We start from the raw sequence: 27,756 nt of genomic DNA, 5'->3' as shown, positions 1-27,756 counted from the left end.
CGGCCGGTGGTGGGGGCTCGCCAAATGTGCGTCTTCATCGCGTAGCTGCGCTGGGCGACGGGTGGGCGTGCTGGTGGCGGCGGCGGTGGACGACGGAATTGCGGCGTTACAGGGCCCTGGCGTTGTCGCGGAGGAGGACCTTGACGGCGGGCGACGGTGGCGTAGATCATCGCTTCCGGCTGAGGTTGCGGTGATCGTGGTTGCACCTGAGGGACTCCAAGTGATCGCTGAACCTCTTCTTCGACGATTTCAGCGATTGGGTCCACTTGGGACTGCGACCTTGGGTAGAACTTCTGCAGCTCCTCCCGTACGACCGCTCTGATAGTCTCGCGTAGATCGTCGGTAACCAGTGATTGAACCGGGCGTAGCTTGTAGAGTTCGTGCGGCGATCGAATTGCCGGTTTCGCATCTCGAGTGTCTTCTCGATGCAGGTGGCCTCGCGAAGATACTCGTCGACGGTCTTTGGTGGGCCTCGTACCATTCCGGCAAGAAGTACCGTGTACCAAGTTCCATGTACCGGACGCATCCGGTACATTAACAAAAAGCACCTGCACCGGATGTCACGTGGTAGCGACGTTGAAGAACACAGTAGCAATACTGTGAACGACAAAACTAACTTTTATTGGGTGAACATGTGCCCACAAGACAAGCTACACTTATAGCACAACGATAGCGGCGAACACGGTCGGCGATCGTCGAAAATCTGATCAGCGGATCAAGCCCGTCGGCTTTTATACAGCAGTCGTCGAATGTTCCAGACTAATTGTTGGGACCCGTGTGCCTTCCACAAAGTTCTACACCCTTCGCGTAAGGAGCAATATACAAACATCATTTCGCCAGAAGCTCACGCCGAGCACGGGTAGCGCGAGGATCTTGTTGGGCTGTCACGACGACTTCGTGGCACCCGAATCCCGAATACTGCATATGCGGTGAGGGTAGCTGTATGAACTTGTCGATAGGTCATCTTGTAGATTGTTGTAGCGCAGGCAGAACGAAACGGTCAAATAAGACAGATGAGACAACACGTAGCGCTGAACTACCTGCGAACCGCTGTTTACGTGCGCCATGTCGCACTGAGCTTCAGAAACCGCCGTTGCGCATTCCAAAACAAATCTTAACTTCAACACTTTTTAGAATCATAAAACACGCATTTTACTTGCTACTAATAAAAAAAGTCCACAATATTATAATGTAAACGTCTTATTAATTACAATAAAAGAATTATGCAGCGTGTGCCACGAAACGTGGCAGTAAGTAACCCTGGGCGCCACACCAGTCGCATTGTTCAAATCACAATTATGTAAACTGGGCCCTCTAAAAATCGCATTGCGACGCGTGCGACTGCACCGATTTTCGTCGTTCCAGTCGCAGCATCTGAAACAGGCTTGATTCAACCAAGACAACAGTTCACTTTAATTCACCTTCTGCGGCGCGACGAAGAGGAAGAGGCAGGAAGTATGACAGCCTATCTAACCAGAAAGTAAACTTGGGCAGAACTGAACTTGTGGCCGTACGTACCCTTCAGAACAGGTGATCAATATACCCTATTTGAATGAGGAAACGTAATAAAATAAAAAATCTTCGAAAAGAAAAACAGAAAATAACAAGTGGCAAAAAAAGAAACATTTGAGGTTGGTGGCGCCATCTAGTGACGCAAAGTTTACTTAAAGGGGACGCCGAGTTTTTATTGCTCTAAATAACTATATTATACTGATCTGCTCATGTGAAGTGTTGAGAGAGGCGCAATTTTCAACAAACAAAGTCTCAGCCAGGCGCGCGACGAATCACGTGGTCAGCTGGCGGCCAGCGCAGGCGGCGGCGCCGGAGCTAGGCGCACCGAGTCACGTGATGCGTTGCCAAGGCTACGGCACAGCTGCAGACAAATGAAAGCGATGGTGAAACTCGGCTCGACGAGGTTTGTAAAGCTTTCGCTTTAGAAGAAGGAAAAAAAATTGGAGGGTGCTTGAGCTTCGCCTTCAAGAGTGGAACGCGATAGCGTTCCCGTCGACCCGCCAAGGGGTGTAAGACAATGCGCTACGGCGCAGCGATCACTTCTGAGGCGCCCCGCATCGGACTTTGCACCCACCAATCACGCGGTGAGCGCCGAGCAACGCAGCGTTCGGTGCGGTAACGAAACGTGCGCCTGAGCAAGCGGAACGAACCAAAGAACTCGGCGTCTCGGAGGGAGAAACGATCTACGCGAGCCAAACGTCGTGATCGGTGGGGACAGCCGGGCCGCGATGCGCCATGAAGGCAGAGGCGATTATGGGGCTGACGCCTCGATGGAATCGTCCTCTATCTCGCTTGGGAGCACCACGCAGACGCATGACTCCTCGGAAGCAGCTCGGCACACATCGCAGAGGACCCTTTCCCACCCGACGCACTACGGCGCAGCGATCAGGTCAGAGGCGTCTCGCATCGGACGCTGCACTTAGGAATCGCGCTATGAGCGGAAAGAGGAGCCGCGTCGCCTAAACACGAGGGTTCGAGTGACGCACGCTGGAAGTTGGAAGGGGAGAGAGCGAGAAAACTTATTAAATGCAAGGGTAGTGGGGCATCCTCGCACCGCTCCCCGCACGGCCTGAAGGGGAGAAGTGGGCGAGAGGTGCGCCACGTTTCGGGGCAGCGCCGCACATTGCGAGCAGCGGGTCTTCTGTGTTTGCCGCAAGATGGCTCTGCGTTTGCGCAGAAGAAATGTAGCGGAAACGTACTTCGCTACTCATGTAACTGCGACTTCTGTAAGTTACATGCTCATAATTACCGATATATACCGCAGTATAACTTTCTACGGCTCGTTTCTAAGGCACCACCACATTCACTAGAGGCGCTTTTGTGCCGCTTTGTACCATTGAGCTCGTGGCTGTGTTGTAGTGTCACCGTCTCACACTCCGGAGACCCTGGTTCAATTCCCACACAGCCCATCTTCAAGCTGTTTTTTATTTGTGAAGTGCCTCCCGGGGTTTTTCACTCACGGCCAACACCGACGACACCGGCTTTTCTGCGACACGAGCTCCTTAACCCATTAAAGACCAGCGTGACCATATGGTCACGTTAGTCTGCACAGTGGATTTCAAATAATTAGGATTAACAAAATGGCACCAAAATCGCCTTTGACATGCCGATTGACAGATTAGAGTTCCCTTTAAGGATACCAAGTGTCAGCAGCTGTCAGTCGTTCTGTGGGAGCCCCTTGCAAAGGCGGGAATAAGTGTTGCTCTGCGAGTAACGTCGCAATGCATCGCTCCAAGGGTTAAGTGTTTCTCTTTCACTACTTTTTTAAGCAATAGTCGGATATCGTTACCTCCATATTGGTCTTTGAATATGTGACCTTTGATGAGCATTCGTGAAAGATTAATGTTTGATTTATCCATGAATGAGTACGTTATCTTGTGCGTTGCCATATGGTCATGCTGGGCCTTTAGGATACCTAACTTTTTATTTTTTTCTAAACTGCATTCTCATCTCTTGCACGGCTGCTGGCGCGTTCCCGCAGTGGTTATTTGTTATTTTATTGTCTGAATAAGTAGTTGTTGGAAGAAATAGCGAAGATACTCGAAGAGGAAGATGACGTCAGCCTCTCGCCATCATTGAGACCTCGAGATACAGTCGTCGCCATGCTATTGTCACCACATATTCGTCGTCATCGCTTTGTATTCTATCATTGTTATTCCATCGGCATCATTCAACGGTAGCCATACAATGTACGTCACGGATTCAATGCACGTCATGTCAAATAGCACAGTAGCAATACTGCGGAAGACGAAGCTAAGCTTTATTGGGCGAACCTGTGCCTACAACAACAGGCTACACTAAACATCTCATCAGCGCGTGAAGCACGTCTGCTTTTATAGATCAGTCGTCGAATGTTCCAGAGTAATCGCTAGGACCCGCGTGCCTTCCACAAAATTCTACACCATTCGCGTCACGAATACATGTAATCAGATTACACAAGTTTCGGCGACAACAGACAGTGGATAGAAGAATTGATATCATTCTCGAAATTTTCTGTACATGTAGACGCGTCCTGCACTGAGCGATAACATTTCTTAGACGCTAAAAGCGCCACCCCTAATAGATAAACGAGCTCACATGTCAATATTATCAACATAATGGCGCTGCCGTCGTTCCATCGACGACAATCTAGCTTCGACATTCGGCTCTGGGCTTGCCGTTATCGTCAGCCATCTTCATCATATCATTGTCGTCATGCCGGTATCGTCTCACTGTCGTCATTGCGTCGATGTCATGCAGTCTTTGTCATGTCGCCATGCTCATGGGCTATCTTCGTCAAGCGAATGCCATAGCTAAGTTCGACGATATCGCAGTATGTCAAATAGAGCTGAAGCAACACTAGTCTCAGCATGGTTGCTACTCATGGTAAAGAAACGTGACTTCAGAAAAAGGTTACTCGTTACATCACTAAAATTCTAATCGCATTACCGTCGACAGTTGGCGTGAGATGAGGGCAGCTTTTAGGCATCTGTTCTTGCGGCGAGTGTCAGCGTTTTTCGATGCCGTTGGAAATTCTCGACTTTACCGGGAAAGTAATGACTTCAATTATCAAAAATCGCTGAGCGATGGACTTGCTGTCGTTGAAATGTGGTGTGATAACTAGAAAGTGAAGATAAATGAACGAAATAAAATTGTTTTCAAGGTATCCAGCAAGATAAAGAATGCCCTATATCACAAAGACTTTTTGAACCCTCGAATACTCGCTACAGTTGATACACACAAATACCTAGGGATAACTATCACAGTTAACCTAAGCCGCGAAACACATATCACATATATCACGAGCACCGCCGAAAAAAATAGCCTTGGTTTCTGCATATGCAGTTGAAGCTAGCGCTTCAATCTGTCAAACCACGTTTTTTACTCATGTAAGTCCAGCGTTAAAGAACGCAAACGTGATATGGGACCCTTTCCAAGTGCGTCTAATAAACAAACTAGAAAGGCTGCATGGTTTGTTTTGCCCAAGTATTCCTCCACCGACTCGGTAACAGAGATGTTAAACGTGCTTCAACTATTATCTCTAGCCCAGTGATGTGCAGCGGCAAGATTAAAATTCCGGTTCTTGATTTCTGAACACCAATTTAGCATTGGCATTATTGGTTACTTAGCTCCCACCCAAAACACCTTCAAAAATTGCATAGGCGCATCTATAAAAACCTGAATATTTATGTTAGGTTCCACTCCTGTGCATATATTTTTTTTTATTTTTGTTTTTTTTTATGAACTAGTACCTATACCACACATCGTCTGTATTATAAATTCGGATGTTTTTCATGAATTAGAAAAGCGATTGTGGAAGTGTTATCACTGTGTTGAAATTTTCAGTACATCTATTTTCCATCAATATCATTGATGTAACTTGAAAATAAATTGCCGGAGTGTTATGTTATACCACAAATACTGGCTGTTTTCTATGACTGACACTTCGATGATGTAATCTACTGTTGCAATACCCCATTTGTATTTTTAACTACGGTTAAAATTATGACTTTAATGCACTTTTTGTGATTGAATATTAATCGATTTAATTTACTGTTCTAGCATCCAGTTGTACTTTTGACAAATTATTATTATTGTAACACCAAATTTTGTATTTGTGATGCCTTAAATCCCACTCTGACACGGTCTTATGGCCAACACTAGTGTAAATAAATATAGACTCCTCCTAGGCTGGTAGTGTCTGTCAGACAGTTTTCTAGAAGTGGCGTTCTAATTCAGCTACACTTTGCTGGAAGCAGTAGCTTGAAAATTTTGATCTGCAGATTTCAGTTTCGTAGAGTAACCAAGAAGCAAACGAAACCTGGTAGCCTTAGTTGACGTGCATTATTCCAGCAGCTTTTGTACAAGAGAGCTCGAACCCACATGTGGTTGGACACGTGGCGTCATTACACAATGAAAACCTCTACATGCGTACATCATATGCGCTTACCTTATTATAGCCTGCGTGTAAGGCAGCCTACGAGAGTGCACATTTGTAAGCGCAGACTTCTAACTACATTTCTTGAAGAAATGCATTGCAATAATTATATCTCTCATATACTGCATGCATCAAACTACACAAACAAAAACACGCATATGAATTCGAGAAAAACAGCCTTTCTTATTGCAGGGTCAGCGCGCAGAAAAAGAGGTAACTTCCAGTCACACGTCGGAAATCGATAATAATATAAAAGAACATAATAATTAGCTCCATTGAGTGATCAGTAATCTCGCAGATTTCCTTTCTCGGCTGCTTTTATATTTTCCGGCTATGTAGGTTGCAGCTTCTGTAATACGATTGCCTCCTGTCGACACGACTCGTAGGCAGTAACAAGAACGGCACAAGTCGAACGCCATGAAATCCGACATGCGTTTTTTTTACTTTGCTACTAGGTACTGTACTGTTTCAAGAAAATAAATTAAACGAGTGCCCCTGCTAGTCTTATACTTGAAATTAAAGCAGAACTAGGCTTACACCTTCAGCACCAAGTAATCATGCGGCTCATCAGCGTTTTTATATGCCAACTGAATTCCATTTGACGCATATATCTGCTATCAGTATTCGTAACGCTTCGCTTTTAACCTGGAGAATGTCCGCTCAGATTGAGTACCTGAAGAGACGTAGTAATATTTCTGCGAATTTAAAGAAACGCTAGTAGAGGATACCAACAAATTAATTGTGCCCGACATCATGTCTTGTGAACGCAGAAGAGCGTTTTTTGTTTACGTGAATATTCCTATAGAATAGCCGCGCACAATCGTACTTTCGCTTGATGATTCATACCTCCAGGGTAACAAAAACAACGTTGTTAGTTCAGCCACAGAAACGTATTGCACCGCATTGCTTTCAAGAAAGAGTGGCAGGACAGCTTCCTTACAATGACAATTATGCGGTCACATATGTTCTAGTTTCCTGAAAAAAACAACGCCTTTTCTTTATCGCTTCCTGACAGTTTTCTTTTGAATTTTTTTACGCCATACAGCGTTCATAGCAGCTGTCCGGCTGCAGCTGTTCTATACTCAACTATGCGCACAAAATTGCTTAGCTCGACAGAAATGAAAAAAAAAAAAGAAATCACATTGTCGTGACATTTTCAATAGTGATCTAGTAACATACATTGGCTTTAACTTGTTCGAGAAAGTGGTATGGATAATATCGTGCCTCAGAGCAGAAAATAAGCAAGCGTTAGTCCCTAGCAGAACACCTGCACTGCCCTGAACATGGCTCGTTGGTAAACAAACCGGCCCATTCACTGGTCCATCATTGCCATTTCGCGAAGGTGCTACCGCTACATTGCATTGACCCAATGATGTCAAATAAGGCAGAGCTAGGCATGACCCAATGATTTTACACAAATTGTGGGTACAGAGTGCTCCGAATATGTGTCAATGTTGGTCACATTTACCAATTTCCTGCACAAGGAGATATAGCACAGAGATGTAGCTACAATGAAAGGATAACTCCACCTTGCAGGGAATGTGCAAACGTAAGCGAGCGTTTAGCTCATGCATAAAAATGCGTGTAGGTTGAGTAATTACCGCATGTAATAATCTTTCAGTGAACACTTTTCTTAGCAGTTACCTTGCAAATCCTTCTAGAATTTCTCGTTGATATCACAATCAACTTGCAGACACTCAAGGAATACATATTTTTACGGTTTGTGCGACTTCCACCAGATTTGCAACATACGGGAATGCGTGTGTAGAAATGTGGCTGCTGCGGAACTTGCACATAATATAGGACGACACAAAGCGCATAGCATATGTCGTGGCAGAGGCGAAAATGATTTGCGAGTCAGTATTTTGACCCGTACTGTTTATGTGGCCTGTGCCTGCGATCCGCTATATCCAGTATATAGTTAGGATGACAAGTTTATAATTGCCTAGAGACTAAGACGATGAAAGAGTTTTACAACTTAAAAAATCAAAACGGAGGCTGCCAATAGACTTTTTATGTATCGCAGTTCCTACGTTATTATAATTTGCCTTGGCGTGGTTACGCTATTGGTCCCGTTGTGGCTAGCAACCTGTAGTCGCTGACAGCGTGAGAATTACAAACAAGCTCCTTTCGCAAAATCGCATTCCACCTGCTTACATCTTTCCACACTGCTTCTGTGTCCGATAGATGCCAATATTTTTCATTTATGGAAGTGGGACTCGCACTGGTAGATTACATTTTAACTCTCAGCCACAAAGTCATAGGAATCCTAAGCAAGTGGCACGAGATTGCGAATAAGTGTCACAGCTCTATTTCATAAAACACAATAGCGGGCCTATCTGCAGAAGAGCTTAATGCGGCTCCGAAGCTGTACCATGGAACAACTTGCCAAACAAACACGCAAATCGGAAATCTCTAGCCGAGTGGTGTGGTGCAGAGCAAGCACTGTCTTATTGTTAAAGCAGAACGCGAAATTGACTTGTGATGGTTCCGAAAGAGCCAGCAGGAGTTGGGAAGAGCCGTCGCAACGTCCTGAGTGATGACGAAGTGTGCGCTAAGTTGTCACGTGTAAGGCTTGTTTAAGAACAGCGAAGGGTCAACGGTCACGGACATCACCGCTCGCTTTGCGACTCTGGATTGTCCTTCCTGACAGCGTGGGCTGTTTAACGTCTTCTCCGCGCCGCAGCTTATCGCACGAAAGACAGAAGTAACCGCTTTGGTCATGATCGCCTGTTAGCGAAATACACGTGCGGCGTCGCAAGGTATAGGTGAGAGGCGGTCCATATACTGTGCGCAAGAGCTGTAGGTGAGCTTCGCAGGCATAGCTGAAACAGCAGACATTGCAACTGAAGTGCAAAAGTTGTCATCCTTGCCTATGCCTCCATCTTGTTGTCAGACTAGACGCCGCACTCAACAGCCGCGTCACACCAGGGAGGAACTTTGCGCAGATCCCCATCCTCGTGCATGCGGAATCATGTGATTAACAATTAAAATTTGAAGTCGGATATCTCAAAGCACAGATATGATAGAACAATTCTTCCAAGTGAAACTGTGTAGAAACATGACTGCCCCTTTGAATAATTTTGAATACAAACATACACGTTTACTGCACTCACTAAAAAGTTAACTACACATCTTTAGTTCTTTGGGATGCTGAATGCGATAATTATCATCTCACTTTGTGTCCCCCTGGCCACATAAGTTATTTTCAAAGGCGGTCCTCGCGCGCCTCCCAGTGCCTCATTTTAAGAAAACAATAAAACTTTATTTTTAACATCCGGTATATTTGATCGGTGGGTTCAACAAAAAGGCGTAAGCGTCAAAGTTTTCCTGAAAAACATTGATGTATTTGGCAAACAAGAACACAAGCCGGCTAAATCAGCGAAACTGGCTGAGACTCCCTTACATAATTCATTTTTTCTTAGGGATCTCATGTACTCGCACTCACAAAAATTATTTTCAATAGTGCTCACATGGACTCAGCCTCACCAATGCTCCACTCTACACGGCTCACTCGGACTCAGACTCGCCAACTGCCCACGGAGTTGCACTCAATCACGCTATTTGGAATTCACATAATTATGGACACAAGCATACTGATCGAAACATGGAATCAGACTTCACTAAAGCTGAAGGAGTCACCAGCTTACTCATTTCACTTGAACTAACATCCTTAATATGAATGCCAATCGCCACCTTAAAAAAAATCACTGATACAGACCATTATCAGAAAGAAAAAAAAAGAATGACGTACAGCCCGAAAGACAAGGTTTGAGGAAAATGACAAACACTGCGCTGCGCTTGTCGTCTCTCTCAGTCCTTGTGCTTTGCGCTGTACGTCTTTTTACCATGAGATACCAACTAGTCCAATCAACCACCCTTGTTCAATATCAGAACTCACTTGAAGCTTACGTTAATACTTGTGTCTAGAAAATTTCGCTGCGACGTACTCACTCGCACACCTTTCAGCTCACACTCAAGCGTAGTCGATCGCGATCATAATGAAGTCCAAGCCAAATCAAGAGCGTTAATTGATAATCAGAGCGGGTTACAAAACCGAAAACAAATACCACGCGATGTTCTAAGCGATGTGACTTCTTTCTGGTTTAGTTCTAGTAACTACAAAAAAGCTATAGCCGTTCGCAAACTAAATGGTGGTAGGTCACTTTATCCTGCCTCATAGTGACACGTTACTCTGCGCTATCGACTTGTCCACATGACTCACGTGCACATTAAGTCAGAAGGAGGCGGAAATTCACTTGGATGAATTGCTGTTCATAATTCTTGGGTTTTGCCAGGCCCTAATTGTGACAAGTTGTTTTTCGAAGCACTTAACAAATTCATGGGCAGCAACCGCACTTTGTACTTGTGCTAACTCCCTAATTCAATGTTCCATCCGTGAAATATGAAGGCGATTTTTCTGAAGCTATTTGTAGTTCCGCTGAGCCATTTGCTGACGTTGTTTTGTGACATGGTTTAGCCCTGCTAGTAAATGCACCTACGTGAACGCACAATGATGACAAATGAATGCTGGATCTTTTTCTGATAAGCGAACGTATCCTGAACAGCGCCCCAAACCTTGACCAACTCAAAATTGTCTCGGACCATTGCACGCTATGCTTAAATCTAGACGTGAAATTCGGATTGAGGCTGACAGAAAAGAATATGTTGTGACTCTTTTGTCATGTGCAGGAAGCCCTGATGCACCAGATGTTCTAAAAGATCATTTTCTTTGTTTGTTTCATTGTATCATATGAATATTTTGTGAATTAAATGTGGCGTTTCTTTAAGAACCTAGTCTTGACCTGTGTAAACAATTTCGTTCCTCAAAGATGTAAAATAATTGCACACATATTGAATGAATGACGAAAGAGATCGTACGTCCAAGACGGAAGCTAAACAGAGCGAAAACTCAGTTCAGACTTCGTCCGTGCCACAGCGACCCTAATAAAGCATGTTTCAATTATGGCTGCATGATCCCTTTTTGATACCAACATGCAGAAGGCAAAAGTGAAATGTGTCTTCACAGAAGCTGTTACATGTTTGCTTCGTGAGCTCACAACCCGCTGCAGCGAAAGGTGCACAATTTACGGGTCGGTGACTGTTGCATGTTTGTTTGGCGAGCGGCGTCCTGCTGCCAAGTCACTTCGGCGAAGGTACAAGCATTTGGGTGCGGCTTCCTTGTGTCTTGGGCTGCCAATTGCGATGCGTTCAGCTGAATGAATACAAGTGACAGGTTTCTGAGGGTGCGCCGCGAACACTCCAAAGCGTTCTCCTTTACGCTGTACTGTCGCCTGCTTGACGAAAGCGAGATTCGTCCGTCGCCGTAGTTGCTTTTCTGCTCCGCTTAGCGCAGCAGTTTTCTTAGTTGCTTCCATTCAAATAAAGCACCAGACGGAACGTAAGCACTGCTGATGCATGTTGAAGCTACATTCCGTAGGCACTAAGGTGTCACAGGCTAATGGGGTGTGAAAGACAGACCATAATCAGGAACCAAGTCACCTCAGCAGAAATCCTACACTGCCTACACCACGGTACACCGTGTTGCAGCCTCTGCTGCGCCTAGACTACCGAAGCGTTCACTCTCGGTGCTCCTAAGTGTCGCGATGTAGTACTTAGCTTCCCGCTGCTATGTAACTGCGCCATCCATGTCGAGAGAGAGCATACTTTACCCATTTGCGCGACCATCAGATCTGTTAGAGGAAGTTGATGGTGGATCACGGCACAAAACACTTGATTGTTTAAAAAAGCAGAGATTCGTATTAAAGCAATGACCTAGAAAAAAAAAACATCCTAGTCTCACCCTTACCAAAGCTTTAGAGATATATTTCGCCAAAAAAAGAAAAAAAATCTTTCTGTGGATAATATCCCTGTGAGTTATAGTGCCGCAACTGCGGAAGCCCTGAGTACTAGTTTTGGCTCTGTATTTCCAATCGATGATTTTAGGACACTGTAATTCGATAATTTTTATAGCGTAGCACCTATTAATGATGTGTGGTATAAAGGTTATAAACAGACAAGAGGTGCCTCAGAAAGGGTGGCCAACATTTTGATAGGAGGACATAAATTTGTCAAAAGCGGCCTCGTCATTCTCGGCATGTGAGTTTTAAAGGGTTAGTACAGTGACGTCACGTGCGGTTGTTGTCGGTGGCGGCTGGTTGCAAAGGGAGAGAATTTTAAGAGAATGGGCGCTGTCGCCTGATGTCTGTGAGCGTCCTTCCAACGACGAGGGGTAAGAGCGGGTGAGTGGGAAGGCGGAGAGAAAAGAAATAAAAGGAGAAAAGAAGAGAGGGGGAGACGAAGAGGAAAAACAAAGAACAAGAACACAAAAAGAGGGACATGGAGGGTGCTGGGGAAGCGAGAGCTTAAGGAAAATTCAGGGGTGTCGCTGGCGGAATGTTCTTGCGGCTTTCGGTCAGTCGCTGAATGCGCGAGTAACAAAAAGACCCAAAATGACATCACTTGAAAGAGTGACTTTGATGGCGTACAAGCAATGCGTCGAGTAATTTTGAAGGAGTTGAGATGGTGACAAGGAGTCTGGCGAGAAATGCATGGTGTAACTGAAAGGCAGCGGCATGGTTTTCAAGGGACGTTAGCCTCACTAGCTCAGCGTTGGTCTCGTTACGGCGGTATACACAAATCGCGATACCATGTGTGGCTGAGGCGCCGAAAAGGTAGCCTGGTGCGTGCGACTTTAGAATGTGTTAGGGTGTTTCAAAAAATACATATAGACATATAATAAAGTACAGGCAAAAAAGCGGCGGGAGCCGAAACTGGAATGACAAATAGGAGCGTGATGTGCGCAGAAGGGGGCGGGTGCAGGTGTACTTGGCAAAAGAGGGTCGTACAGTTGATATAAACGTAAAAAGAAGAAAGAATATAATAAATCCAGTAGTTAGCAGGAAAAAAGATCTCGAAATTGAGGAATAGGTGAGGTTAACCTTTTACTTGCCAATGTTCCAAAACAAAAATTAAAGAATTAAGGTCAGCTGGAGGCATAATGTGTTTTTAGCCTTGGTTGATGATATGAGAATTTCAGATTTAAGTTACCGCTCTTAAAGAGTGCCAAATTAATCCCCGTCGGGCGTAGGCAATTAAACTTTTGTATGAGGTATGATCAAGGGGACCGACAAGCCCAAATTGCAACCCTCATGAGGTATGATTCCGTACATTTCCTTTCACGAAGTGAGCGGAAATTTGTTTGCATTGTGTTTGTATTGAGCGGTGACCGTTGAGTCTTGTATGAATTTGTTGCCGAGTCTCACCTACGTATTATTTCCTACAAGCGGCATATTCTAGACAGTAGACTACGTTTGTTGATGTGCAGGTGAAGCCCGAAGTTACCTTGCGTGAATAATTCGACGCCGTACTTTTTACAGTAGTATAGATTGAATATGTTTGCATGTAGATCACCTGAGGCGGCCAAAGGGACCAGTTCCCAACTTCTCCTTTGTCCTTTGTTTGGCATGCACAAGAATAACCTTAAAATTAGTGTGGTGTCTGTAGTCTACTCTGGGTGGGTCGGGACGTTTTTATTAAGGTTCTGGTTGCTCGGTGAAAATCAGGTAGTATTTACTAAGGATGTTGTTCAGGTTTGGGATTGCGTCTGGGAATTTAGTAGTTAGAAGGGGCGCTGTTGTACTTGTAATCGTCGGGCGTGGCTTGAGGACATCGGCTCGACCAAGTTTGGTTGCAGCGGTGTAGGCTTTTTGAAGGTCACTGTTTGGGTGGTTCCTATTTGATAGGGTGCTAGGGATAGACAACCCAACCCTTTCAAGCTAACATGCCGAGGATGACTAGGCTGCCTTTGATGAAGATAGGTCGACCTATCAAAACGTTGGCCAGCCTTTTCTGAGGCGCCTAATCCCTGTTTTTAACCATTAAACCATACTGTGCTATTCCACCTGTCAGCCCCTTTCTTCATTTTGGATTAATGATGTGTGCATTTTTTGAGGAGGCATGTTTGCTCTGCTGGTAAATTTAGACGTCAAAATATTGCCAGGCACAGATAGAATACCGAATAGGTTTCTAATACGCTATACGGATTAGAGTTCGAAATATTTATGCTAAATATTCGGGAAATCCCAATTCCATGCGGAACACCTAAGCGCCTGGAAGTACGCAAGAATTATTCGAATTTCTAAAACAAGCGCGCCATCAGATATATCGTTATACAGGCCGAATTACGTATTAGGCACCGATGCAAACCTATTAGAGCGCACTATTTGCATACAAAGGGATCTGCTTTTTTAAACAACATCATCATTCGTTCCTTCTAGCATGGTAGCCGCCATGGTCATAACACAAACTTTACTGATTGAAACTGTCCATGATATAGCATCCGCCCTACAGAAACATATTCACGTAGACATTATAGATTCAAAGATTGTCCAAATGCTTTTGACTGTGCTTCCTTTCGCAAATTATTATTGAAGCTATTGCCAATACAAAAAAAGATACTTTTTCTATTGCTTGAATGGAAGCCTACATTTGAAATAGACGTGAAGTCATGGGCACTGACACCGTGAATTCATGCGCCAGTGCAACGCGGTCAGGAATTCAACAAGGCTGCGTTCTCGGTCGTCTCTTTTTTTTTCGCGTTTAGTAATGACATTGATGATAGCATTCCCTTCAACATACGGCTCTTTACCGATGATCGTTTTATATACCACGATGTTACATCACCTAAGGACTACGTTTTAGTAAACCGATCTAGGGCCGAAATGATACATGGTTTCCAAAGCGGAGTATGACCACAAACTCTAAAGATATATTCGAATGACGATTACTCTAAAAAGAACCCAATAACCTTCCCATAATGTATTGATAATAAGCACCTACATGTGGTAACAAAGTACAAATATTTTGGAGTCATGTGGTCTCATGTGGAATGAAGTGATTGATTATATCCAAGGGGAGTCGGTGAAAAGCTTGGATACTTCAGGTGGTGTTTGGGTGAATATAGCCAAGAAGTCAAACTTCCAGCGTATAAAACCTTTATTCGACCTTCACTGGAATAGTCTTCAGCTGTATGAGATCCGCACACAAAAAAGAACATTTCAGTATTGGCAAAAAATACCGAGAAAAAAAAACTTAGGTTCATTTCCAACAAATAGAGTTCGCATGCATCGCCCAAAGCTTCATTAAAAATATGCTACTCTTGAAAAGCTAGATATTGGGCCATACCGAGAACGAATGAAATTTTTATATCTGCTTCAGCGGGGACAATTAGGTATCAGGAAGGATGCGTATATAAGTGCCGCAAACCTACCGCACACGCGGCCCGATCATTCCAAAGTTGATGGAGCTCCCACCAAACACCAACATATTTCTGTGTTCTTTTTTTCCAAGAACTGTAACTGCATGGAATTGACTTCCCGCCGTTGTTGTTGAATGCCAGACGGTATGGTTCTATTTAAATGACCTAAAATCCGTCACTTATTGATCTGACGCACGTCAACATTGATTGTGATTTCCGCCGCATCTCTCCTGTATATTTTCTGGAACTTGATGGTATGGTATGTGCACTAAGGTTCCTGTTGCTATCCCTCCCGTTGCTTACGTACCTTACTGTATTTCCTTGTATTTATTCAATGCATGTATTTATTTTTTAACCCTTTCCTGCCTCAGATCTGTAACCCAGGCCTCCAGAATTGAAATAATAAACTACCTGGCATCAAAGAGAAGGCAACTCATATTTTTAGATGAATCTCAAAAATGAAGTTTAATTTTATGACGTCAAAAAACGCTTACGAAAAGCGGCTTCAAGCTTAGCAAATTGTGGCGTAGCTAGATGAATAGCGTCCGGCACGTGGTACGGTGCCTCAACGAGTCCGTAGCGGCGTTCTTTTCGTTTTCCCCGTGTTTTCCTTTATCGTAGTTCGTACTGACTTGACGCAAACTGTAAAAAAATAGCCTTCTTTGATGTATAAGCGCGCTCACTTATTTAATTGTATAAGGAAAGCTTAGCCAATTACTCTCACCGACTTACCTTAGGCCAACGTTGCTTTCACATGGGGCCCTACTCAAACCAAAGACTTCTCCGCCCTTGTACGCTTGCTCGCGCCTCCCCAATAGCTAGCTCACTATGATTCATCTGCCGCCACTGACCTTCACACGGATGCCAGTGGCCATCGAACTGGGGCTGTACTTGTACAATGACAGCGTACCGCCGCGCTCTTAAGTGCATGTACGAGCCGACTTCTGTCACGTGCAGCTCAATTACTGAACGGGAATGCCTGGCGTTCGCTTGGGCAGTTGCCCAATTCCGACTCAACTTGTACGGCCACATATTTTCCATGGTTACCAATCACCAGGCTTTGTGCTGGCTCTCCTCACTTAAAGACGCCCTAGGACGACTGGGTAAATGAGCGCTACAGCTCCAGGAATATCGATGTGCTGGTCATACAAGTCAAACCATTTCCACTCAGACGCGGACTGCCTCTACCGTCATCCTGTCGACCGCCTTGAAAATGATGCGCAAGAAACCGATGCCTGTGTACTGGCCATTTCTAATCTGCACGACAACCACACTGAACAACGGCATAATGACTGCTTAAGTGTTCTCGTCAATCCTCTAAGTTCTGCGCATTCGGAGCCCACGCTGCGCATGTTCGTGCTCCGTGATGACGTTCTTTACCGTAGCAGCATTTGTCCAGAAGGACCAGAATGTTTGCTGGCTGTACCACGCCACCAACCGACCTAATTTTTGAGCATTTGCATGACGGCGCTAGTGTAGGACACATCGGCGTTTTGCGTACTCACGACCGTGTGCAATTTCGCTTCTACTGGTCAGGCCTGTACCGCTCTCTGCACCGCTACGTTTCAGCCTGTGCGGTCTGTCAGTGCCGCAAAATCCTTCTGTGCTGCCCGCTAGACGCCTCCACCAAATCGATGCGCCCTCAAAACATTCGTTCGTGTCGGGGCTTTGATCTTTTTGGCCCTTTTCCGACGTCCAAATCTGACTGTAAGTGAGTCGTTGTCGCCACTGATTACGCAACCCGGTACACGATCACGTGTCCTTTGCGCACAAGCTGTGCAACTGTGGTGCCAGATTTTCTTCTATTTAACATCATCGTCACGAAGGCCTTGAAGCTCGAAGGGAAGCGATTCCTAACGTCACCTTCTCTTCCTTTTTATTTTATCCGTTCATGTACCACGCCTCTTGTGTTCGCGCGTTCACGCGGACCTCTCTTTTTCTTTCGTTCTCTCCACTAGCAATGATAGCAGATATGTTCTCTACTCGGGTAAGCAAAGTTGTAGTAAAAAATGTTAGGTGAGCTTTCAAAATACATCCCCTGATAACTTATGCTTACAGATGAACTAGAACGTTACCATCTCTGAAATTTTCTTTGGTGTCTGAGAGGCATATTGCTAGCCCGTTTACAAATTGACACTGCTGGAACTGCGCATAGAAATTCCGTCGCTATAGAACAACACAATACCCTTCGCGAAATTATATTTATCCGATACATCAGGTGAATTTTTGTGTTAGCGATTGGGATTGAACAATGACGCTCGCAAAGAAATCCGAACACCACGATATGCACTAGGGGATATTTGCTAATTGGTTTGTACCTTACAATCTACTTTATTGTTACTACTGTGGAGCATAGTGTCACGACGAAGCGCACACGCCAAATCACAAGTAATATAATAATTGTGCGGCAGCCGCTGCGACAAACTGGAGGCACTCGAAGCTGGGAGTATACACCATTTGCTTACTCGATCCAGGCACATGCGGAATCCCAATGATGAAGAATGATATTGTTGCAGGAGAATTTTATAGCGCTCACAATCTGAACCCGACTTCGCAGTCTTTCCGGGGAATGACCCTTTATCTACCTATCTTTGCATGTGTGTCTCTTACTGTTTTACCCCTAACCTGCGTCACTGTGGAGTTCATGGTAGAATGGTTAAAACATCAGGCTGACTGTGCTGAGGCAATAGAGTTCGAAACCAACCGCTGGGCAACTTGAGTCATTTTGTATGCGGCAATCTGGGCATATGTGGCGCTCTTCAACAAACCTCTTTCACGCCGAAATATCTCACTGTGGGTGCAGGACTAGACAGGTTGTTGTTGCTGTTGCCTCAGAACATGGCGCGTACCCACTAGTTGGATTGGCTGCACTGGATGGAGTGAAACGTAAACCCAACCACAAACGAAAAGGTGCAAAGACGAACGTTCAGAATGAAGCATTTGGCCACTAATTGGTAACATAGATTTTGAGAGGACGTATATAAACTACAACTACGTATGATAGAACTACAAAAAAGGAAAAAAAATAAAATGTTCCATGGTCAGTACCCTCACAGCACAACCTTGAGGATGCTTCACTGTACTTGCGCAAAGCAGTTATTATCGGACCATGGCTTGCTCCTCATAGAAAGTTATCCAAAGACAAAACATTTGATGTTGTTGGTGGTAAACCCAGTTTACTAGTTGGAACTATGCGGAACATTCTGCGGAGGGAGGAAAAGCCACGGCAGGAAAGAAATAAACAATCAGTTTTTACTTCAAGTCACAAGGATCGGAGGCCAGTTACGGATAATACAAATGCCATCATCTTCAGCATCATCATCATCATAAGCCTGGTTACGCCCAATGGAAGGCAAAGGCCTCTCCCATACTGCTCTAACTACCCCGGCCATGTACTACTTGTGGCCATGTCCCTACAAACTTCTTAATCTTATCCACCCGCCTAATTTGCTGCCGCCCCCTGATACACTTCCCTTCCCTTGGAATCCAGTCCGTAACCCTTAATGACCATCGGTTATCTTCCCTCCTCATTACATGTCCTGCCCATGCCCATTTCTTTTTATTTTTATTTTAATTAAGATGTCATTACCTCACGTTTGTTCCCTCACCCAATCTGCTGTTTTTTATCCCTCATAGTTACACCCATCATTCTTCTTTCCATAGCTCGTTGCGTCGGCCTCAATTTAAGTAGAACCCTTTTCGTAAGTATCCAGGTTTCTGCCCCGTACGTGAGTACTGGTAAGACACAGCTGTTATACACTCTTCTCTTGAAGGATAATGGCAACCTGCTGTTCATGATCTAAGAAAGCCTGCCAAACGCACTAAATGCATGACGGTAAAAATTGAGGCAGGGTGCACTACATAATGTCGCGTCGCATTGGCGTGAAATGCATTTGCCTCTGTTTAGCGAAATATTAGTAATCGAAAATCAGGTGAGGAAAGTGTTAGTGCTTCATAACAGTGCTACAATAAAACGTGTCTAAATCTAGCTCCTGTTATAAAAGAGAAATGAGGAAGAACAATCAGGACAGGACCATTTAGTGATGATGTGAGTGAGTCAGCTGATTCGTTAAAAAAGATTCCACTATGTTCGGCAACCCAATAACGCGTACTTTAGACAAATTCTCCGCGACAAGAGTCGGAAATATACTCAACAGGTGACCGATTATTAAGTGTTAAGTGTGAAAAGCCCTAAAGCGGGTCTGACAACTATTACGTTAAATGTCTGTGGACAAAGTTATCGCACTGCCAGAATAATTGTCAGCAATTCAGACAAGATATTGGTGTGTAATCAGTGAGACGTAGAGCAGAAGAACAGTTAAGCTAATTTGAAAAGAAGCTGGCTCCAGCGTTGTCTAAATGTGTTACGGCCGTAGAAATAATCAAGTAAGACAGAAATTAAGATATTGAAGGCCAGCTTCATGTATGCCCACCAGAAGAAGTTTTGCGTGTTTTGCAAAAATGTCTGCAAAAATCAGTTTGACCTTAAGCAATTTACATTTTAGAAAAAATCAGGCTCGGCAGACGAACTTTAAGTTCTGATAACATACACTTGTAGCGGTTGGTAACGGAACTAATATGTTCCGCAATATTATTCGGGCAATTTGATGGAAACGGGTTGTAAATGCAATAGGGATCCATCATTAAGCTTCAGGAAACTCAGGACAGTAATTTACTTCAATCTGTATTGATGCGTAGTAATGCCAGACCTCAGATGAAGCACATTGTAAGCGACAAAACTTGACGGCACAATGCAGAGACGCAGCGCTTGCCTTCCCAGTAGTATTAAAGGTCTTAACTTGTATGCCGCACATCCTGAAAAAAAGAACACAGCCCAATTCGAGAATATGGCCACGGCAGCATCGGAAGCATGCGGGTCACTAATCCGGTCGTCTACCTTGTGCAGTTCTATGGTCTTCTCGGATGGACAACCACTGCTGTCCGGATGTCATCGCGGTCGATGCATCTGCGCATGACAGCTATGCATCTCTCCGACACATGCTACAGAAAGTGCTACACAATTCGCATCGCGCATACTAACAAATAACTTTAGACAAGGTTCGGTGACAACAGACAGCGGATAGAGCCATTGATAATATTCCAGAAACTTGCAATACATGAAGCGCGTCCTGCGCTGAGCGATAACTTTTCTAACACGGTAAAACGCAGTCACCCAATGAAAGATAAACTAGTACATGTGTCATTATGAAGAGATAAAGAGTACAATTAGTCAAGAAGAAGCAGGTTAACCTAGGCCCAATAAGACTAAAAGCAGACAAATTCAGGCGGGTGCGTGCAAACAAATATTCAGCCTTCAAACAGGCGGATAAAGATGATATAGAAGTAATAAACGAATTGTAACTGGACTGGCTTCAAAAAAAGCAACTGATGTAGGAGGTAAGGTACCAAGGCAACTAGTAGGTAAGTTCTCCCAACTAACGAAAGACCTCATAAAGAAACCACAAAGAATGAAAGTTCCCAACTGAAAATATCAGATAGAATTTGTGAAAATATCAAAACTGATCAACAAGGAGATAGTAAGGGATACTCAAAATTCTAACGTCAGAAAGATTGAGATTGACGTAAAGAATGAACGGAGCATGAAATCAGTGAGCAGGAAACTTGACATAAGACTAGCCAAGATGCATGCAATGAAGTATAGGCACAGTAATATCCTCAGCAATTTCGGTGATACAGAAAAACCAACAGAAGGGTACCACACTGACCTGTACACTACCCAGAGTATCCACGCTACCTCCATTCGAACTAGTAATTAACGGGATACAGAGGTCCCTTCTATTACTAACGATGAAGTTAGAATGTCCTCGCAAGACACAAACCGGGGAAATGTGGCAGGAGGAGATAGAATAAGCCTCGATTTATTCAAAAAGGAGGAGAATTCAAGCTTGAAAAGCTTGCTGCCATTTATACAAAATGTCTCACGATTTCGAGGGTACCAGAGAACTAAAAGAATGCCAACATTACGCAAATTCACAAAAAGAAAACGTTAAAGTAATAAAAATAATAGGTCCATTAGCTTGCTTTCAGTATTGTATAAATAATTCCGAAATTTCAGAAAGAATAAGCACAACACTTAGGTCAGCCAAGAGTACAGGCAGGCCTCAGGAAGGGATACTCTGCAATGGATGATATCCATGTCATCAATCACGTCATCGCAAAATCTGCACAGTAATGTCAAACTGTCTATATGGCTTTATTAGATAACGAAAAGGTATTTAATTTAGTAGAGGATCAGCAGTCGTAGAGGCATTACGAAATCAACTAGTACTAAAGACGCGCGTGAATGTTTTGGTGAATACAAAGATTCTATAGCTACCATGATTCTCCACCGAATAAGTGGAAAGATACCTATAAATAAAGGAGTCCGATTATAAGTCACAATCTCTCCAATCCTATTGACTGCATGCTTGGAAGTATACAAACTATTAAACTGGGTAGGCTTAGGAGTGAGGATCAAAGGCGAATATCTCGAAGCCTTCGGTTTGCAGATGATATTGTCGTGTTCGGAAACACTGTGGACAAATTGTAACAAATTAGTGAATATTGAAACTAGTAAGTGTAAGAGTGGGGTTCAAAATTAATATGCAGGCGACAAAATAATACTTAGTAGCGTGGCAAGAGAACACGAGTTTAGGTTCGCCAAGAAGCATTTAGTCTGCGAAGTCGTACGTTTACCTAGGCGAAATAATTAGAGGATACCCCAATCATGAGAAGGAAATTCACAGAACCATAAAAATGGGTTAGTATGCGTTTGGCAGACACCGGCAGGTCCTGACTGGAAGCTTACCACAACACAATCATTGAAATGAAAGTTGTGCCATCAGTGCATTCTACCGGTGCTAACATGTTTGCTAGAGAACAAGCTAGGGAACAAAGGCCCCGAAAATAGCGATGGAACGAAGAATGTTAGACCTAACGTTAAACGACAGGAAGAGAGTGGTTCGCATGAGTGAGGACACGGGAATAGCCGCTATTCTAATCCACATTAGGAGAAAAAATGGAACATGGCAGGCCATATATTGCGTAGGATAAATAACCGGTCGACAACTAGAGTTACAAATAGTTGCCAAGAGGAGGGAAGCATAGTCCAGGACGGTAGAAAACTAGGTGGCTGATCAGATTAGGAAATTTACAGGCTAAGTGGAAATCGGTTTCCGCAGGACCGGGGTATTCGGAGATCGCAGGTAGAGGCGTTGGTCCTGCTGGGGACATAAAATAGGCTGGTAATGATACTGCCAATTGCTGCACCTACTGCGGCTGAAACTGTCGCATCAGGAGATGTGGAGTGGCGTGATGTAGCGGCTGCGTAAAATACTTCACGTTCTTTAATTGCTGCTGTTGTTTCTGCGTGGGAACAATGTCGTTTCTCTGCGATCTCATGCACCTCTATCCCTTGGCCTCCCGCGCGGCACTATGAGAGTCGTCGCATAAGCAAAAACTTAGTGCGTCTACGTCGCAGGCTGAGGTAGAGTGAGAGCCTCCCCAATTACACCATCTCACTGAAAATCTGCAAGCATTAACACTGTGCTCAAATCTCCAACTGTTTCGGCGCTGCGGTGGTCTACGTGTCAAGGTCTCCGCGCCGAACAAATGCTCCCAAGCCTTCTATTCAGACAGACGCATTAAACCGGTGAACGACAAGATAACGCTCGGATTTGGAACTGCGTTATCAGCTACTGACTTATTGGATCTGTAAACAGAAACAACAACCGGAGAGAGCATCTTCAAGAAGGCCTACGGAGTAATCTTGGTGGGTTCCCCACGAACAATGCCATTCACACATACAAGGAATAGAATCACGGAAGCATGAATCGAGATGCTAGAGAAACTCGTACATGTTAAGCAAATCATTGAGGAACTAAGCATTAGAGAACTTGCACAGAATGGCCGTCTTGCGAAAATGCCTCATCTTCGAGAGGGCAGTAAAGTGTTCGGTTATAATGCGCAGCTCCTTCTGGGAAATTTCTGATTAGGTCAACCAAATGGATCCACCATCTGTGGGAACCAACGCCACGAGCAGGGTATTTACTCGGTTCCAAAGAAAACACTCAAGGGCACCGATTCAGCGGGACGGCTAGCCGACCAGGGCGAGCCCCGGCCGGTACGGCAGACCGGCATTCTTGGTTTCTAAAGAAACTCACCTACACAAGAAACGAAGCACTACGTGCAGTTAAAATGCGGCCAATCCCGCTTCGGACACATGAGAAGAGGATCACTTGGAAGTTAGGCCAAGCCCTGCTGCGGCTCGTCCGGATCAGAAATACCGGAACTAACAGGAACACGGATATATGGCACGAAATTCTTTGTCGTTGGCGTGGCTCACTGGGTATGTGTCACGCGCTTTGTATTGGTCTTCTATGGACGCCTTTTATGCCTGCTTGCGTCGCTAAGTTGTGGCCGGTGTGTGCCTGTCTTCAATGAACTTTATTGCCAATTTGGGCCAGTGATTATGTACCATCAGGTATTTGCTCGTCTTCGTGTAACCTTTTTGATGCCAACTAGAGTCATTAGGTGTGCCACTAATTGTGTGCCGCTCTTAAATGTATGTCTGCCTCAAAATTCGGTAACTATGTATGTGCCAGTAAAAATGTAGCACTCTACAATGACGAACAGATCCTGTAAACTTGTTTGTAGCTGTACTGTATTGAATCCTCGTCACAAGGCTCACGCAAGCCCAGCAACCGATGCCTTGGTAGTCTGTGCCACAAATGCGATGCGTATGCGTCACTTTGAGTGAATATCTCTCATGCAAATATTTAAGAGAGCTGCACTATTATTGCATTCAGTATGTGGCACTCCTCAATGAAGCTCTCACGAACTTGGGTCACTGAGAATATGCCCCGGCGTGTGCGGCAAGTAAGGGAAATATTGTCAGAGTTTGAGCACACTGGTGGACTACGCTTCTCGTCTCCGAGAAGAGCTGACGCAGAAACACGCGGGTGGGTTTCTCGGCAGCACTACTTCATTGCGCAGCTTGTGCAAAAGTGCGAGAGAAGCCCGGTTGTCGCATGAGGAGCTAAGTAGCGTTCGCATGCACCATTGCAGCGCGGATACCGAAGGCCACACGCCATCTTCGCAGCAGCACCGCTACATGGCGCCGTCTGTTCTCATGGAAGTGCGAAAAAGGAGCGACACTGCAACACACATCTAAAAAAAACATTTTTTGACAATCATTTGTGAAGCAGCCTTTATAAGAATGAAGTCGCTAGCATTTCCTGAGTTGTTCTACGGCGTCTTTAAGTATGGTCGCTCGCTGCTAAAGAAAAAATTTAGACCTTAAACAGAACAAAAGGCCCTTCAATATAGCAATCATGTGATGAAAATTGTAACTCTGTTCTTTTGCGCATATACAGTGTAAAAAGCGGACTGATACGGAACGTCGTGCAGTCTAAACATTCGCTGGAACCCGAAAATGGTGTAGTGTGAAAATGATTCCCCTTGCCGTAGCTATGTGCAGTCCAAACGTGTGGACCTACCCGAAAGATTGTGCAGTCGAAATATCATATAACTGAACGTTTGTCCTGCTTCCCTTAGGCGAGGGTTGACTAGATTGGATCAAATGCCGCGCGGAGCGCGTATATTGAATGATGGTTGAATCACATTCCATATTTTCTTCAGAAGACACGTATTACGCTCTTTCATACGGCATCCCCTTTGAACTCCTCAAGGAATACCTCACAGCACCTTTCAATAGTGTCCAATAAATATTTGCGCAGGGTTAGTGTTTTTGCTGCCGGAAGGTAATGCCATGGCTCTACAAGCAAAAATAATGAAGACGTTTGTGTTTGTGTAAGAAGATGGGAAGTCTTCCCGACTATGCGCGATCCTTGCCATTAAGAACGGATTGGTGATGACTGGTGCATGCACAGAAACGTACGATAGATATTATGTATAAACAATATAATTTTTACAAGGAATTGTAATCTCTTATTATTTATGGCTCTACTCTTTACAATGTTAACAATACAATATCACAGTAATATTACGAGAGTATCTAAACTGCTACTATTAAATTTATTATCATATACTACATGAATTACCTCTGCAGAGTACAGAACTGCGCATGAAATACCTGCACTGCACAAGTACATTTATGTTTGCTGTGCGAAATATATTGTTGTCTAGAAAATAACCTGTTTGAATACACTTTGACGAAGACGCTGTAATATTTATTCGAGAGGACCGTCAACAGTGTACTAGTTGAGGGAACGAGAGCAAACAAATGGACACACTGGAGATGATACTTGGACAATGCCGGGACTCTGTTTGCTTAGCATCACGTGAACAGTGCTTGCAGTGACTCTACAGGTCATTCTTGAGACTAACATATGGCACAAATATGAAGTACTGATTTACCTAGACTGCCACTTTACCAATTAGGAAATAATATGTAAAAGATTGCCCCAATATTCGAGAAAACATTACAATGGATGGTGTTCGGAAAATAAAATATTGCATCGTCCTGGCAAGCACATCCAATACACACAGATAAAGGGATACTTTTTTATACGAAAGCAATATATGTACCATCGCACGATGATCGGGCGCTGTAGTCTGCGGAGTGACCAAATGATGGCACCAAAAATCGCCAACGGCAAAGAGTAAATCACATCAAAGAACGCACGAACTCACGTCAAGTTTCTCATGGGGGTTCCTGTAAACAAAGTAAATTCATGCCATTGATAAGAAGATTAGGTAAATATTTAGGTCTCGGTGGGAATCGAAGACGGGTCTTCAGGGTGCGAGACGATCACGCTTCCCAGACGCCACGTTGGGGCCACGGTTCTGGTTGACTGAATGTGTGCCCTAGTGCGTGCGTCGTTGTGCTCCTGACGGCGCAGCCAATGGGTAGGACATGGCGCCACGTCGTCAGCGTATACTGTACAAAATAAATAGCATTATCTTCCCACTGAACGCCGCTGAGCTCTCTTCCGAGTTATAAAGTGGTCGCGGGAAGCGAGCGTGTTGAGACCCTTGGTTCATTTTCCTTTGGCCTCACCGAGGCGTAATTAAAACGTATGGAAGGGCTTGTGCGGACAAGGAATGTGCATTGAAAAAAAACCTTTCACCAAATCGACTATAATGCTTTCGCATTCCCACACGTAAGGAGTCTTAAGCGTTTCTGCCGAATTCCTTTTTCTTGTCAACGAAAGCTACGCTTGCGACATAAAACAATTCTACCAGACACGCGTTAAACAGTTATTATCAAAAATATGTAGGGGCATTACATGTTAAGTTACTTGCTTTTTCAATCAATGTCATTGAGACTTATGATGAGGAAATATATACTACCTTTCGTATGTTGTATTTCTTTGGCAGACATTTCAAGCAGCATTCCAACGTGGTTAAATGAGCGCTGAGTAGAACGATGGTAAGCAGCTTCCTTGCTTCCATCTCTTCTCAAAAACAGCCCACAAGAAAATACTAGAGGTAGAGGCACGAAAGCTTCCATATCACGCCATTGTATGTAGCAGATGGTGGGCACAACATTATCATGCAGTAGACGTTTTTTTATTCCCTGTCAAGCGATTCCTTCGAAATTCAACTGCGTCCTTCTTCATTGTGTATATCCGAGGTGAACAAAAAGTGTAGAAAAATTATACTTCGTGGATATATTTAAGTACATGCGCTTTATATTTGTTTGAGTTGTTCTCCTTATACCTCCTAATAATATAAGTCAAATACTAACGCCAATTCTCTATGCCACTAGAATTATTTCTGAACTCCATCAAACGTGCGGTATTTCTTTCTGTATTTCCTTTTGTACGGACTTAACCGTTTTGCCACCAACTAGTCACTTGGTAGTTCATGATCCAAAGGGTAAAACAGGCTGCTGCACAGAGGAAAATGTCTTCAAAAAAACCAACCGACCAACTCTGGTCACTGATTACTTAAGTACACGCTGCTGTTCTGTGAACCTCTTCGGTCCCAAATTTTATTTCACAAGGTACGTGCCCCAAGATAGGTGCTGTACTTGAATGGACCTGTTTAGCGCTAACTTGGTTCGCGGGACATGTTCCACTGGGTACGAGCCTAATTTCAAGCGATCTTTTCAACATATTGCCACGACAAACTTGGTGACATTCAAGTTGAGCGCCCTTTGCATTGGGCACTGTGCACGCCGCACAGTGGTGTTGTTCAGTTACAACAGGCAGCGATCTTCGTGGCACGGGCAGCCAGTTGGACCCGGCTCGCATGCGGCACGCGCACGAGGTGTCACGCGAGAAAAGGAGGAAGACGGTTCGAGCCCAGTCTGGGAAAGCGACTGCCGCGGATTTCTTCACGACCGCAGTTACATTTACTTTTGGGCACAAGTTCGCCTTTAATAAATATCCTTGTTTTACTAACATCGTTACATTTCTGGTGGAGGTGCTGGGTATGAGTCGAAGCCCCACGAACGAAAGTCAGCGTAGCCCCGACAACCCGCGAGTCCATCCCGTGGAACTGACACCTGTACACCAGCGGACCAGCCGCCGTCTTCGAGGTGACTTGCCCGAATTCGGCCCTCTTCTCTTCTTGCCAAGAGAAACTCCCACAACGGACCACG

The 27,756-nt window shown here is 44.5% G+C and overlaps 1 long non-coding RNA gene across 1 annotated transcript in view; it reads right to left on the bottom strand.

The window, feature by feature from the left end:
* The window catches only part of LOC126534053 (uncharacterized), a 68,991-nt gene extending 42,183 nt beyond the window's left edge, over positions 1-26,808 (bottom strand). Inside the window, exon 1 of the long non-coding RNA XR_011895485.1 lies at positions 26,502-26,808. This is a non-coding gene — a long non-coding RNA (uncharacterized lncRNA). The remainder of the gene's footprint in view (positions 1-26,501) is intronic.
* Positions 26,809-27,756: the final 948 nt, after the last annotated feature.

The sequence above is a fragment of the Dermacentor andersoni genome, chromosome 7 (assembly GCF_023375885.2).
Source record: "Dermacentor andersoni chromosome 7, qqDerAnde1_hic_scaffold, whole genome shotgun sequence".
Lineage (NCBI taxonomy): Eukaryota > Metazoa > Arthropoda > Arachnida > Ixodida > Ixodidae > Dermacentor > Dermacentor andersoni.
Note: the sequence above shows the minus strand (reverse complement) of the source record. Positions and strands in the feature narration are given on the sequence as shown.